Consider the following 14,827-nt stretch of genomic DNA (forward strand, 5'->3'; position numbering starts at 1 on the left):
AGAATCAAATCTTTTTATTTGATTGAGTATATCAATAAACTGTATCTTCTAATTGTACTATTTTTCTTAACGCTTTTAATTTAGAAAATAATTCTAAATCATCAATATCGAATTGATTATTTTGCTTTAAGGAACATTCAAGATAAAGACAATATTTTTTTTAAATTTCTATCATCGAGCGATCTCAGTTTTTTACCGCTAAATAGAAAACCAAAAATATTTTCATATGCTTCGAATTGTTTAAATCTATTTTGAAGTGAAAAAATAGCCTTGTCTACTATGTACAAAAGTAATCAACTCTAAAATACTCTTCGAGAGATTTTGAGATTTTATTATCAATATTCTTACCAAATTGTTTCTTTCTATATATCACACGTCTCTTACAAAACTCGGGTTCGATATTCATTTCAAATGCAATTTTCTTGGCAGAAATTATAGCACTTGTAAATCCTTAATCTCTATATATGTCAAAGGAATAAATCAAACATTTTCACTTCACTTAACATTTTTTAAACTTATATATAGCCTATCAGGTGTTACAAAAAATGGGGGCCCCACAAATATGGGGCCTAAAGCGGTTGCTTTACCTGCTTTAGGGAAGCGCCGCCCCTGATTGTTTTACACTAACAGGGTAACAAATTTATACACATCATCCATATATAATAGTCATTAATTGTAAAAGCTAAGTTTCGTCTCCTTGAGCCGAGAGTTTTCGGAAACAACCTCTTTACCCCTTGGGGTAGGGGTAAGGTCTGCGTACACATTACCCTTCCCAGACCTCACTAGTGGGATTTCACTGGGTCGTTGTTGTTGTTGTTATATCCATATATAACAGTCATTAACTGTAAAAGCTAAGTTTTCTCATAATTGATTTTTTAAGTTATGATCTACCTCTCTATAACAGCTTTTTACCTAATGCTCTTTGTAAAATTACCCCTCTATAACAGCCATATAGAATATTAAAGATTACTAACAATAATTCTGAAAATATACACACAATCCTTTAATTTAACGAAGTTTATATCTTGCATAAGACATAAGATTTGAAGATTTGCACATGACATATTTTATATTGAATACCTTTTTGCTGAAAATATGGACACGAATTTTCGCAAATTCAAGCGTTATATTGGTAAGAGAATGAAATCTACGAAACAGCTACAATTACAAAATTATTCCATCAATCTCAAAAGATCTTATTTTCCTAGTAGCTTTAAAATGTGTGGATTAGAGTTTAAATTTGAATAATTTTCTTATCTTATATATACAATACTAAAAAAAGAAAATCAATTGATTTTTAGATAAGTTTTTATTTATAACAGTCAAAAAATATTTAAACGTCAAATGTTGTTATAAGTATATAACAGTCATTTACTTTAAAAGCCAAAATATCGAAACAAACAAGACTGTTATGGAGAGATTTGACTGTATATGATTTGTTATAGCAAGTCAAGTTACATTGAACATGTAAAAGGTGGTGAATTAGCTGTTAGATCAAGTCAAATTACAAGTCTTTAATTTCTCTTCTCATTGAAGTTTCCTTTCCTTCTTTTCCTTACGTTATAGTCTTATAGATTTCAAAATGAGAAAAAATGTTTTTTAAGTCAATTAAAATGCATGTGAAGAGTGGAAATATATACATGGTGTATTTGGAGATTTTTCTCCAAGCGCTTAATTAGTACTATGTACTTATTTCCCTTTCCTTAATCTTCCACTTTGACAATGGCTACGTGGACTGTACCTTGTGAAACAAATTTAGGTCTCTTGTTCGAGACTAGGGCTAGATATGAAAATTTCTAGAAGAAAGCGGTGGGCGGCTCGATGAATTTCGTGATTCAAAGTCAAAATATATTAAAAGGCCCTAAATTTTTAGAAAATTTATATTATATCATCTAAAAAATGAGTGAACTCGCATACTTAAATACGATATATATATGCTTCTCATTTCAAATATATGCTTCTCACAAATCAAGTTATTTGCTTCTCATAAAGTTGAAAAGTCAAAATGAACTTATTACGTGAAATGATTTAAGTATTTCGTCTTAACACGTGTAATTGTCGGTCTTTCACGTAAATAAAAAGAATGAGAAAAGTGATTACTAATAATAACACGTGTAGTTGTCAGTTCTCCACATAAATATAAAGAGTGACGAAATTGATAAACTGTTACTGATTTTATAATAACACGTGTAATTGTCGGTTTTTCCCAGAAAGAAAAAGAGCGAGAACACAAACACTTGCTGATCATACTAACACGTGTAATTATCGATCCTCCGAATGATTTTATGAAAAGACACGTTTGGAAAAGCTTTCAAAGTTTTTCACGGAACTCTTTAGATCTCTTCAAAGAGAGAAAGAGTTGGTAGTCTACAAAATTGCAACTATCTTCTTTCTTATGATGCTAAAGATTAACATTTAAAATGTGGGAGTGAGAGTCTACAAAATTATAACTCTCTTTTTTCTTAGGCAGAAATACGTAAAACCCCCCTAAATTTGGTACGGATTATTAGTTACAGCCCTAAACTATTTGTGGTCTTAATTACCCTTTTCAACTTGACCTTTTGAGAGCCATTACTCCCTGGACGTTGATGTGACAAAGAGTGTGGGTGTACTCTCTTTTAAGCGCGTGAAAGTGAAGAAAAATTTAAAAATCAGCTTCCAAATAGATTATTTTTTAACTTTTAATTGTCATATAGTCATATATAATGATTTATTTGTTACAACTATGTATTTCTTCTTGCTTCATCTTAACATACAATGTGGACTTTACTCTAACTTTTATTATTTTTAATTTCTTCTAAGATATAATGTTTAATTGTTCCTACTGCATATTTCTTTTTTTGTATTTGGCCGAATTTGCAAAATATTTGGTAGGAACTCCATAATTTTAGCCAAATTAAAACTTTTTTAGCAAAAATAATGGAGTACCAGTTTCATTTATTTCCTTTTTTTCCTTTATACATAATATCTATTTAGTTTAATTGTGTATTTTTATTTTTGAGTCAAATCAACAAAAAAATTTGGCCATAGCTCCATTATTTTTTACCAAATAAAAAAAGTATAGCCAAAATAATGAACTTGCAATTGCACCAAAAAAGTAAAAAATTTCTCATAATATAGCTCTATGTATTTTTACTTTTTTAGGTAAAATCTATAAATAAAAAATATTTTTAGAGCACCATAATTTAGAGCTATATAAAAAAATTATAGCCAAAATAATAAATTTCAAACTATGTATTTTTTTATAACTTTTTAGATGCCTTGACTATTTATTTCAATTGTATAAATCTTTATTTTCAGGTCAAAAAAAGAATAACTAAAACTTTATTATTTTTAGCCAAATAAAAAAATTAGACTAACTAATGTAGTTCTATCCGAATTTTATTATAAATTTTATTCGAAAAAAATTATCTAAAAAGTAACATACTTAAAAAGGTAAAAATATATTTTATTTTTCAAAAAAAAATGCCACATAGACAGAAAAATCCACGCGGTAGGCGAGTGCGTGTCACTTTCTTGGGATGAAATCGTCCAAGGGGGTAACAGCTATCGAATAACCAAGTATAGGGGTGAATTAAGACCATAGATAGTTCAAGGATGCAACCAATAATGCGTGCCAAGTTTAGGAGGGTTTTAAGGTATTTTACCTTTTTCTTATACCGTAAAGATTAACATTAAAATTATATGGGGGTAATTTTGTATGGATTTTTTTTCCTGTTTTATTATTTTGAAGATGGTATCATTATCATCCAAACAGTGACAAGGAGGTAATTTGGCAAAGGCCTTTGGCAAGGAAAAAAAAGGCATCACTTTTTTTTAGTTTTGTTATATATATATATATATATATATATATATATATAGGCATCCTAAGATTCAAATCTTAGATAGCTGCATACAATTTGATTTTTAGCGCGCTACGTTACGTTGAAGGGGGATATTGAAGCAATGGTAAAGTTGTTTCTGTGTGACCTATAGGTCACGAGTTCGAGCCACAGAAATAGCGACTAATCTGTGCAATAGGGTAGGTTGTCTACATCATACCCCTACGGGTGCGGCCCTTCCCCGGACCCTGCGTAAATGCAGGATACTTTATGCACCGAACTGCCCTCTTTCTTAGTGCCTGCCCGCTATATGGGTTACTTAAATTTTTATTCGATAATAGTGCTTCCACTACTTTCAAATTCTGAGTTCACCTCCGCCTAGAGTTATATACAAAGATCAACCGTACAAGAAAGGAACTCTTGAAGATATATATAGGATAAGGTATGCCAAAGGAGGAAATACAAGAAAGTATCTTCTTTTTATATTTACATTTCCCAACCTTATGTACCAAAAGAAACATGTATGTATTGATACCAAATTCTGGTATCGAGGAAATGCAACAGTGAATTTCGAAGAGAATAGTAAGAAGAAGAACAAGAGAAGAAGAGAGAAAAAGAGTGGGAAGGGTAGAAAAGGAGAGTTGAGATCAGATTTTCAAGTTATCATTTATCATAATCCCTTTTCTATTACATTGTGTCTATTTATCTAAGAAAATTGAAGAGTAAAGGCATAAACCGAAATTTGAACTTGTAACCACTATTCCCGCCAACAGAAATTTAAAAAAATAACAACTGAAATTCAAAATATAGCCTAAGTGGCAACCTAGCTGGCGTCCTAGTTGGCAGCAGCTGAAATGTTTGTATCAATACACCCTTGTCCTCAAGGGTGAAGGCAGGAAATCTGGTGCGCAAATCAGAAGCAAACTCCTATGTAGCTTGGGAAGCATCCAAATCTGTCCATTTGATTAAGCACTGGGCCGCAACCTTATTACCCTTCTTAACCAAACGTCTGCTCAATACAACAATAGGTTGTGGGCATAATGGACTGGATAAATGCAAGACAGGAGGGTGAATAATTTCAGTAGGAAGTTCAAAGCAAAACTTAAGCTGAGAAATGTGGAAGGTAGGATGAATTTGAAGCTCAGGAGGAAGCAGTAGCTTGTAAGCCACAGAGCCTACCCTTTCCACAATAGGATAAGGTCCAAAATACTTAGAAGTAAGCTTATGGTAAGGAGAAATGGAAAGAGTGGATTGTCTGTAAGGCTGAAGCTTAACAAAGACCCAATCACCAACTTGAAACTCCCTGTCAGAGCGGTGACTATTAGACTGAGCTTGCATGCGTTGCTGTGCACGACCAAGATGGAATTTAGCCAGTTGCAACTTAAATTCTCGAACCAGCATAATATCCTCAACATCACTAGCAAAAGAATCTCTAGGAAGATAGGGAAGGTGAAGAGGAGGAGGATAACCATGGAGAAGTTCGAAAAGGGAAGTTTCGATAGCAGAATGAGGTGTAGAATTGTACCACCATTCAGCTAATGAAAGGAATGTACCCCAATCAGAAGGAGAATCACAGCAAAAGCACCGTAAATAAGTCTCTAAGCATCTGTTAAGGACTTCACTTTGACCATCTGTTTGAGGATGGTAAGCAGTGGAAATCTGCAATGTGACTCCTTGAATGGACATGAACTCCTTCCAAAAAGAACCGATAAAGATGGTGTCTCTATCACTAGTAACAAAAGCAGGGAACCCATGGAGTTTGAAGATAGAATCCAGGAAAATCTGAGCAAGAGAGTGGGCACTATAAGGGTGAGAAAGAGCAATGAAGTATCCATATTTAGTGAGTTTGTCTATAATGACCCAAATAACAGTTTTTCCCTTGGATTTAGGCAACCCCTCAATGAAATCCATGTTAATATCAGTCTAATGCAGTGAATGACTAGGCAATGGTTGAAGCAGTCCAGGATATGCAGATGTGTCATATTTATTTCTCTGGCATGTAGCACATTTGTGAATGAAGTCCAAGACATCCTGCCTAATGCCTTACTAGTAGAAATAGGCCATGACCTTCCTTGTGGTGGCATCAATGCCAGAATGTCCCCCGGAAGGAGTGGAATGCCAAAGAGTAAGGATTTGATGCCTCAAATTAACGTCATGTCCTATAACCAGCTTGCCTTTCCTCCTTAGCTGACTATTAATCCAAGTATAGTGCTTCTGAGGGGAATGTTGGAGGGAATCAATAAGAGCAATCAACTCTGGATCAGAAGCCCAATTGGCTGTGATAGCCTGCCATAACTCAGCTTGAATAGAGGAGACCATTAAGGACATGAGCTCAGCACCATCAACTCTGGAAAGTGAATCAACAGCCACATTTTCCTTACCCTTTTTGTATTGTATCTCAAAGTCAAAAGGAAGCAGTTTAACTAACCACCTCAATTGGGAATCAGTATGCAGCTTTTTGTTCCAACAAATACTTCAAAGCCCTTTGGTCAGTTTTAACAATGAAATGCTGACAAAGTAGGTAATAGGACCATTTGGTGACAACAAAGACTAGAGCAAGAAGTTCTCTTTCATAAATTGAAAGAGCAAGATGCCTAGGAGACAAACCCTTACTGATAAAAGTAATAGGATGATCATGCTGCATGAGAATAACTCCAATACCTGTTCCACTGGCATCAATTTCAACCACAAAGGGAGCAGAATAATCAGGTAAAGTCAGGACAGGGGCAGTAGTTAGAGCTATTTTGAGTGAAGAGAAGGCTTGAGCAACACAATCAGACCAATGGAAATTGTCCTTCTTGAGTAGTTCAGTAAGAGGGCGACTGATAAGACCATACCCCTTGATAATTTTTTTTGTAATAGCCAGCTAGACCCAGGAAACCCCTCAATTGTTTAATAGTGGTGGGAGTTGGCCAGTGTTGAACAATAGCTATTTTCTTAGGGTCTGTAGCTACCCCTTCATTAGAAATGAAGTGACCTAAGTATTCCACTTTAGAAATACCAAAGACACATTTAGATTGCTTAGCTAGTAAGTTGTTATGCACCATAACCTCAAACACTTGCTGCAAGTGTATTACATGATCCTGCAAATTCTTGCTATAAATAAGGATATCATCAAAGAAGACCAAGACAAATTTTCTGATAAAGTGTTGGAATAGATGGTTCGTGAGACACTGAAAGGTAGAACGAGCATTAGTTAAGCCAAAGGGCATAACTAAATATTCATAATGTCCCAGATGAGTCTTAAAGGCAGTTTTAGGGATGTCATCTGTCACCATTCTTATTTGATGATAACCAGATCGAAGGTCAATTTTTGAAAAGATCACTGCCCCAGCTAGTTCATCCAACAAGTCATCTATAATGGGAATAGGGAACTTGTCCTTGACAGTACACATGTTCAACTTCTTGTAGTCCACACAAAGTCTCCAAGACCCATCATTCTTTCCTACTAACACCACAGGTTATGCAAAAGGGCTGTTGCTATATTGAATCACACCTTGCTGCAGCATGTCCTTAACCAATTGTTCAATGATATCTTTTTTCATGGAAGAATATCTGTAAGGTCAAATATTGATTGGTTTAGTCCCAGGTATTAAGGGAATGCTATGATCAAAAGCACCCCTTGAAGGAGGCAAGGTAGTGGGTTCTGCAAAAACCTCATGATACTTGGATAGAAGTTCCTTAATGATAGCAGGAGTTTGAGAATCCTGAGGAAGGTGTAGTGCATAGAACTGATCATTGAACTGTAGAACATGCTGAGGAATTAACACTTGCAACATGAAAAGTTGGACATTGTCCCCCTTCATCTTGTTGACAGATTTAGTACTTGAGAGCTTACACTCATCAGACACCCCTTTGAGAAGATGGAACTTGCCTTGATAAGTGAATGACATAGTTAAGGCTGTGTAATCCATAGTAACTGGCCCCAAAGTTTTCATCCATAATGCTCCCAACACTAGATCATACTTGCCAACTGGAAACACAATAAGATCAGAAGTATAGGCAGTACCCTGCAACAACCACTGAAAGTTTCTCACTACCCCAGAAGTAGCCTCCATAGAGTTGTTCCCAAGGCTGACATAACCAACTTTAGTGGGAACAATGTGACAACCTAACCTTTTAGCAGACTCACAGTCTATAAAATTGTGAGTACTTCCCCCATCTAACAGAATTTGCAATGGTATCTTATTGCTGTAGCCGGTCACATGAATAGTTTGTGCCCCTTTAATACCACTCAATGCACACAAGGAGATCCTAGGAGGATCCCCCTCAATCACAGACCACTCTTCAGTAGTGGGTTCATCTTCTGTTCTTTGCACTATATTCTCTGAACCTTCCTCCTATACATACTCCAAATCCAACACAAATAATTGTTTAGGGAGATTGCACTTATGACCCGGAGTGTATTTGTCATCACAAAAGTAACATAATCCTTGTGCCCTCTTGGCCTACATTTCAGCAGGGGAGATGGTCCTTCTAGTCTTGGGTACAACTGGTGCTCGAGGAGCAGGTAAGGCTAATTTTGGACTAGGCACAGCAATGGCAGAAGACACCTTAGCCTGCACAGGTTCATAACTAGACTTCCTCATAGTAAAAGAAGATTGACCCCCAGAATTAGACCTTTGAGCTGTAGCATTAGCAGCTAATGTTGCCTCTTCCAGTCTAGCTAATCTGTATGCTTTAGATAAGGTTTGAGGTTCATGCATTTTTACCGGGTTCACCAACTCCTCCTTAAGTCCTCTTAAGAAATACAATATAGCTTGACTAATAGATAAGTCACATTGAGCTAACAGTCTAGCAAAAGCAAATTGAAATTCTCTCACTAAGCCCGTTTGTCTTAACTGTTTGAGCTCCAATATTGGATCTGAAAACTCCTCACTAAAAGTTTCAATCAAAGCAGCTAGGTATTCATCCCAGTCAGGTAGATCAAGTGAATCACGACATTTCATATAAGATTGATGCCATTCCAAGGCTTCATCATCTAAATTCATTGTTACTAAGCTCACTCTCTGGTTAAGAGGAGTCTTATCAACAGAATAGTATTGCTCGATCCTATATAGCCAATTTTTCAAATTTTCTCCATTGAAACGCGAAAACAGCAGGTTATGATTTCGATTAGAATTAGCACAGTAAGGATTGGGACCTAGGATACCCTGTCCTGATTGGAGCCCTTTATCCCTACCCGTCGAAGTAGATGTATTGTCTTTCGATTATTGATTCAAGTGCCAACCATCAAAGGAACTTTTAAGAGAACTTACCATCTGAAGCAACTCAGCATGTCGTATGTCCATATCATCGCAAAGCTCCTACTGTGTCTGAGCCATTTCCTCCCTAAAATGTAGCTGCTGAGCAGCCAAGTCCTCGTATTGCTCTTGTAAATCAGCTGGCTGACTCCAGTCAATACATCAACAGCTTTTCGAGGCCCCATTGTCTACGAGCTCTGATACCAATTGATACCAAATTATGGTATCGAGGCAATGCAACAGTGAATTTCGAAGAGAACGGTAAGAAGAAGAACAACAGAAGAAGAAAGAAGAAGAGAGGGAAGGGTAGAAAAGGAGAGTTGAGATCAGATTTTCAAGTTATCATTTATCATAATCCATTTTCTATTACATTGTGTCTATTTATCTAAGAAAATTGAAGAGTAAAGGCATAAATTGAAATTTGAACTTGTAACCACTATTCCCGCCAAGAGAAATTTAAAAAAACAACAATTGAAATTCAAAATATAGCCTAAGTGGCAACCTAGCTCGCGTCCTAGTTGACAGCAGCTGAAATGTTTGTATCATGTATGTGCATTTTCAAATTAAACACCTACAAAAAAGAGCCAATAGAATTTTCTTTTGCTTTTTCTTTTTTTCCCCTCTTGCTCCCTCATATAAAATACGATTGGACTACTATACATATGATTGGACAAGAAAATTTCATGGAAATTTCTTATGACAGATCCACGATTTAATTTACAGTGAAAGAGTTAAAATATTTACAGTTATTTATATTTATCCGTATTTTTTTTCCTTAAATGCTTTACACTATTGATTATTTTCAAACAAAATGCACTACTATAGTTAGTAAAGTTAACATTTCTTGTTTATTACACATTATTTCTTGAGGCCCTTTTAAGACACTACTAACTCATATTATTATCAATTACCTGAAAAGTAATTACGCAAAAATCATGCATCAAACAGTATATCTCTTTAATTAAAAGGATTTAAGTTATCCATTCTGACAGTATAAAAATCTTTTATGTTATTAGTGATATAGTTAAACAAGTAATTATAACGTGTTAGATACTTTTTTTACTAAATTATTTATGAAAATTTACTTGTAATTATTTTATAAGTATTTTAATTGCTAGCTAATTTTACTCTATTAAATTATTACACCGTTAAATATTCATAGAACTTAAACTATATTCACCACCACTTGAAGCAATCAATTATTGGACTTTGTCAAGTTTTTAATGAAGACAATAAATACTACAATAAGTTGACAAAAGTAGAGCCTCCATTGGTTGATTGAGATAAAGTTGAGAAACATAAAAGAAGAAAAAACTGCAAATTGTGAAAGGCTAGCATATTATTAAAGACCATTCGCTATCTATCATTGACATGCCGAAAATAGAAGCTGCACGTCAAAATCTTTTGAGGTTATGTGGAGGGTCCAACGCAATAATAGTGCCTTATCTTGCAATAACATTATTCTTATCCAATGATATTCGAAATTCACCGGTAGTGACGGACTCAGAATTTAAATCAAAATTTATTTTGTGTATAAGGTGTTACCACTAATACATCAGTATTTTTTTTTTAAACATGTACATGTATACATTGTTGGGTTTTATGTATTTAATTATATTAAATACTTAAAAGAGGGTGAATGGGAAATGGAGGGAAATGAAATTTTTGAGTGAAATTTTAAGTTTTTCCCCTTGGCAAAGGGACATTGTCCCATATTGGAAGAGGAAAAAGTTTTTGATGAGTATATAAGCAATTGCTCTTCTTCTAGCTCATAAAGAGTTGAGAAGAAGGCAAGCCTCGCGCCGTCGTCGTCGTCGCTCGCTCTGCTTCGGCTTAATGATCGATTGAATAATTTTTTGACCAAATTTATTTGTTAATAGTTCAGTTATCCAAATTTCAGTTTTCTGTTTTTGTAACATAAAATTAACTACCCTTCAATTTTCCCTCTTTATTGTTGAGTAAATAGCCATTTATGTTATGGCATTTATGCTGTGGCCGTTTTACATAAACAGTCATTCTAAAGAGTTGCACCTCTTCAGATTCCAGCCCAACTTTGGCTATAAATACAAGGCTATTCTGCTCAGAATTTCAATACGATTTTCTGAGTTTCTCCTCCTTCTTCTGCATACTTTTAACATCAAACAAAGCAACGGTAAGTGTGATTTGCTACCGAAATTTGTGTTCGCTGAAACACTGGGGTTTGAAGTACCACTACACTAGTGTGTAATTCGTTCTATCCTGGGAGGAAATAATCCATAACCTTGGGTACTAGGAGGGGATTAAATTCCTTAAGGAAACACTGTGAATTCAGTGGGCTCGAATTGATTTCTATCTCTTTACGTTTTCTGTTTATATATATTGTTCTGCTTTGTTTTTTTCCAGAATTAGTTTACAAATACAATTGAATAACATACATAAAAAATTTGTCGAATTTTTGGGTGCCGATAACCTCTTTCTTTACAACATAGGTCTGCCTTTGTTCACTGGCTAAAATTAATTAAAATTGCACGAGGACCTATATTAAGGGGAAGCAGAAGCTATCACAAATCTTTATATTTTCAGAGTTTGAACTTGAGATATTTAATTAGGAGTGAAAGAATAATCCACCCTACTATAACTCTTAATGATCTTTTAATGATATTAGGTTAACAGTTCCAACAGATATTATAATTGTTATATGGACCATTCAACTTTAATAGGAAACTAGTAAAAAAAAATCGCGCTTCGCGCGGCCGTTAAAGATAAGGCAAAGCAAATAAATAAAAAGAATATTGTTCTAATAAGTACCTTGTTTTGCATTTCTCTTTCTATTGGAGTCTTCTACTCGATTTTTTAAAATATAGAGTTACAATGTTGCATACCTAAACTAATTCTTTTTTAGAATGATTAGAGCCTCTTAAAAATTAAAATGAAGATAGTATATTCAAATTTGTCATTAGTGGGGTTGGAGCTACAAACTTCAAGACTTTTGTTCTTCTTTTCTTTTTCATATGATTTTGCTGGGAAGAAACTTTATACAAAAGAAATTAAAAACTTACTTTAGACAGTAAAATAATTTGTGATATCATAGAGGGTGAGAATAAAAGTTAAGCGATAATAACTATGTACATCCAAGTATTATTGCATGCCCACAATATTTTACCAATTTATTAGATGTGTTTTGGAATAACAAATTTAAGTGGAAACAAAACTTATTAATATTTCATAAGTATAGCCTTCTAAAACGCTAAAAAAAGTATTGATGTTAAAAGCATCATTAAGTTCTATAATTGCATACAAATAATTACAAAATTACAATAATTGGCCTCAATAAATTTATTTGTAAAAACAAAAGGATATGAAGGTTTGTGCATTTCTTTCCTTTTCTTGACGCTAATAAATGTTGCACAATATATATTTTTCATTCAAGCGCTTACTAAAATTATAGTTTAAAGCCGCTACAAATATGTAAAATTAGCAGAGTACAATAAAGAAAAAAGAACTACAATAATGACCATGTTGAAGGCTATCTTACGCGATAATTCGCAGAGATCCCCGTGAGTTAATTTCCTTTTTCAACCTCTTATTACATATATAGTTTCTTCATTAAATAAATTAAATAAAAATTATTGGAAGTGAAATTGCCGGCTAAGAAGATTGCCAACTATTTAAAGTTTTCAAAAAATAAAATAAAAGAAACATCAGAAATATTGAACCACCTTCTCGTTAATTATCCGATTTAATTAAAATAAGAAAAGAAACCAAATAATAAGAATATGAAAATAAACGAATTAAAGAGAAAAAACGGTTAGGAATTTGAAAAAATATAACGAACGTCATAAAATAATTACACATAATATATTATATATCAGCACAAATGTACTACTAATACTAAATAATTATAGGAGAAGGGAAAAAGAAAGATGAAATGATGCACAAGATAATATAAAGAACATGCAGAGCAATTATATTTTTGAGACGTAGGGGAGTAAAAAAGGACTAACAGATAGAAAATATAATCAGATATATCCAAAGATCACAAATAAAACGATTTTAAAAAAGAAAAAGCAAGAGCGCATTGATATCAAAGTACCCCCCTTATGGTCTATAATGTAGAGTAAAGCAAGATTATTCATTGCATAATATGCTAGAACCTATATGAGAATTAGCCTAAAAAACTGATCACAAATAAAGTATTTAATTGAAAAAATAAACTGTATATGAGCGTTATAAGGTAAAAGACGAACCTGAGTATGCATTAGTGATGCCAGCTACGGGATGCTATTTTGTCAAATAAACCTTCTGCCCAAAAAATATGCAAAGTCTCAATACTTTGCAAGTAAGAATTTAAATAACAGTAAAATGAAATGAATAATTACCAGACTAATTTTAAGTGAGTATAAAAAACTAATAAACTATTCAATTATAAGAAGAAGAAGTTACCCGTTGAAAGCACCTCTAGAAAGAAAAAGAGTGGCAAGTTTGGTTGAGGCACTGTGGCAGAATTTTAGTGCATTAGTTACTGAAGATCCCCATTCTTAGAGCTATATTTCTATGTTTATATATTGCATAAATTGATCACTGAATTAATGATTCAGACTTTTAGGTTTCTAAACTGAAAATAATGGGAGAGAAAGAAGAGTAACGGAGGGAGGTATAATTAAGAGAATGTTATTAAGATTGAATTTTGGATTTTCTAATGTAGAACATAAATAGAATTTTGGATTTTCTAATGTAGAACATAAATATGCAAAATGTCAAAAATTTGAGAAAAAAGATAAATGTGATTCTTGGTCAAAGAGACATGCCACATCACTTTTTTATATATATAGATTCCTCTAGACGTGGAACTAGTCGGCACATATTAACTTGCGACACGTATTTTTCCAATCCCCACCGTGCGTCTAACTTATTGTCAAAGGACATATTTTACATGTCTTTCTCTTTAGTGAATTCTAAATCATCATTCAGCTTTGATTTTTTTTTTAATAGAATAGACTAGCTAGTCGATTTCTGGGGAAAAAAAGTAGAACCTTTAATTGAATGGGCCAAACGATGAAATAAATGGTTGAAAGATGCTCTAAGAAAAAAAGTTATTTTCTTTTGTTTGTTTGGCCAGGGAGCGGGGTGGAGGCAATTGGAAAAATAATAAACTTTACAATAATAATAACAACATACTAGTATGATTTCACAAGTGGGGTATGCCAGTCTGGAGAGGGTGGATTGTATGCAGACCTTATGTAACGACCCGGCCGGCCGTTTCTAGAGTTATAGCCCCGTTTCCCCATTTCTGCTTCTTTTTGTGTTCTTCAGCTATATTATGATATGTTGAGTCAGTTAGTTCGGGTCTGGAGTGGTTTCGGAGGGGGTTTGAGACACTTAGTCTCTTTTGTGAAGGCTTATGTTGAGAAAATTGACCGGACGTTGACTTATGTGTAAACGACCTCGGATTTGAATTTTGATGGTTCCGTTAAGTGATTTTGGACTTAGGAGCGCGTCCGGAATGGGATTTGGAGGTCCGTGGTAGAATTAGGCATGAATTGGCAAAAGTTGGAATTTTGGCGATTTTGGTCGGCAGTGGAAATTTTGATATCGGGGTCGGAATGGAATTCCGGAAGTTGGAGTAGGTTCGTGGTGTCATTTCTGACTTGTGTGCAAAATTTGGGGTCATTCGGACGTGATTTGATAGGTTTCAGCGTCGATTGTGAAATTTGAAAGTTTAGAAGTTCTTAGGGTTGAATCGGGTAATTCGGTGTTTTGACATTGTTTTGGGTATTCCGAAGG

Source organism: Nicotiana attenuata, unplaced genomic scaffold (genome assembly GCF_001879085.1).
Source record: "Nicotiana attenuata strain UT unplaced genomic scaffold, NIATTr2, whole genome shotgun sequence".
Classification (NCBI taxonomy): domain Eukaryota; kingdom Viridiplantae; phylum Streptophyta; class Magnoliopsida; order Solanales; family Solanaceae; genus Nicotiana; species Nicotiana attenuata.